This window comes from Marmota marmota, unplaced genomic scaffold (genome assembly GCF_001458135.2).
Source record: "Marmota marmota marmota unplaced genomic scaffold, marMar, whole genome shotgun sequence".
NCBI lineage: Eukaryota > Metazoa > Chordata > Mammalia > Rodentia > Sciuridae > Marmota > Marmota marmota.
Genome location: NW_026000000.1, coordinates 9,220,651 through 9,222,818, shown reverse-complemented (window position 1 = coordinate 9,222,818; position 2,168 = coordinate 9,220,651). Strand labels below are relative to the sequence as shown.

Here is a 2,168-nt window from a genome sequence, read left to right as displayed (position 1 = left end):
AGAATAGTGTTATCTTAGATTAGGTAGAGAGAAGTGATGGGAAGGTAGGGGAAGGAAAGATATGGGGATAGGAAACATGGGGCTAGGAAAGATAGTAGAATGAAACAGACATTATTACTGTATGTATATATGTGACTGCTTGACCAATATAATTCTGTAACATGTACACTCAGAAAAATGAGAAATTATTTCCCATCTATGTATGACATATCAAAGTGCATATGATATATCAAATGCATTCTACTGTCATGTATAACTAATTAAAACAATTTTTAAAAAAACATGTGTAAGGAGAATGGTACATGTATAAACATCTCAGAAGGAAATCGTCCTGAGAAATTTATCACTGTGGCTGGACCCACTAGTACCATCTTCAAAGCCTTTGCTATGATCATTGACTAACTGGAAGAGGACATCAGCAGTTCTATGACCAACAGCACAGCTGCCAGTAGACTTGCCCCATCACCCTAAGGCTGGTGGTCCCTGCTACTCAGTGTAGGTCTCTTATTGTAAAAGGTAGTTGCAAGATCAAAGAGAGACAGAGTATAGGAGCTCAAGTCCAGCTGGCAGGACATATGCCCTCCAATTTAACTGAGCAAACATCATTGTTGCTGGCATTCCACAATGCATGAATAAATATGTCAAATGGATTTGTATGGTCATGTTGGTGTCCTTCTCTGAAGGGTATGACCATCTCATACTGGCCCAAGCCATCAAGTTTTTCAATCATTTCTGCAGATGAGCAGGCATCCACAGTGTGAGCTTTCCCCACATCTCCAGGACCATGTGTCTCAATCCTGACCTGGAGGGACCACCCATAGCGGCCTATATCATTCAAGGACAGTATGCCATTCCATAGCCAGACTTGACCAAATGGCACCATTTGGCAATACAACAGTCTCATTTTCCTATGATGCACGGCAACACTGGATTCAGTGCAGGTTTGGATGGATGCATCTGCTCAGACTACTTCTCATGAACTAACCATTCCAAACAATTTGATTGGCTACATTATTAGGCATCAAAGCAGCAGAATCAATGAGATCTGTCAGATGTCTGGGGCACAGATCAAAACTGCAAACCAGTGGAAGGATCTATTGATAGGAGGTCATCATCACTAGATCTGCTGCACATTAACCTGGCACAAGATTAAATCAATATCAGACTAGAACCATGCAGACCCATCCATAATCCCTTTCTGCCATTCACCACCACCCATCATCCACCTGTGTAGTTTCTGAACAGTTAACGATTCCAAGTTTTAAAAAGCTTGTAAATTTTCAGTTTCTACTTACTTTATCATTTACTTGTGATTTTTTAAATTAAAGGATTTTAATTCCTTTCTCTGTTCGGTTGTTAATGCTGAGATCCGTATTTAGTTCTAAAAGCTTTTCCCTTGCTTTGTTTGCTCATGAATTTTTCTGTTTGTCATGGAAATGGGAGAGTGGAATATTAATACATTTCAGTTTAGTTCTGTAATGTCAGGAACTTTTCAAAAATATTTAAAAATGAACTGGAGCTTTTTCTTTGTGAATAAAAACAAAACAATAGAAAACAAATATACAAATTACCTACTCTCTGTTTTTCTGATATGGTAATAGAAAACCTGCTAAGACAACATGCAGTCAAACTCCTATTCCTCCATTCTTGATACCTAACTGTGCTCCTCTTAGTAGATTTCCACGCTCTCTCTCACCCTGCCCTCTGGTATGAAATTCCACTCACCCTAGTGTATTTGGAATTGAGTTCAATCTCTTGCAAAAATCTATTGCAATAATCTTTTTAAAAAGTCTTTTTTTAACAAATGTCAGCTCTTTTTAACAAATGTCAGAATAGTTTCCTTTGACAGGGGACATTCCTTCCATCTGGGATACTACTGTGGAAGAAGTTAGCAGGTGAGATAAATTTAGTCCCAGGAAATGGCTATCAGGTTGCCTTAATCCCACTAACTTGGTCTCTTCCATAAAGACACCATCCATGGTGCAAACCCACACTGGATGGTTCTTTATGCCTGTTGCTTGGGTGTGCCCCAATTCTGCCACTTTCACACACACACATACCATCGATAGGTTAGGAGGTGACCCCTGGAAACTTTAGGGTCACACATGCCATCTCTGCTGTGGAATTTCTGTGCTGTGCATCCCCTACACTTGAAGACTGAAATGCCC

General features: G+C 39.7%; 1 pseudogene; it reads left to right on the top strand.

Annotated features, from left to right (window-relative positions):
- Positions 1-282: 282 nt before the first annotated feature.
- On the top strand, positions 283-1,508 carry LOC107153432 (annotated as a pseudogene).
- The last annotated feature ends 660 nt before the right edge of the window (positions 1,509-2,168 follow it).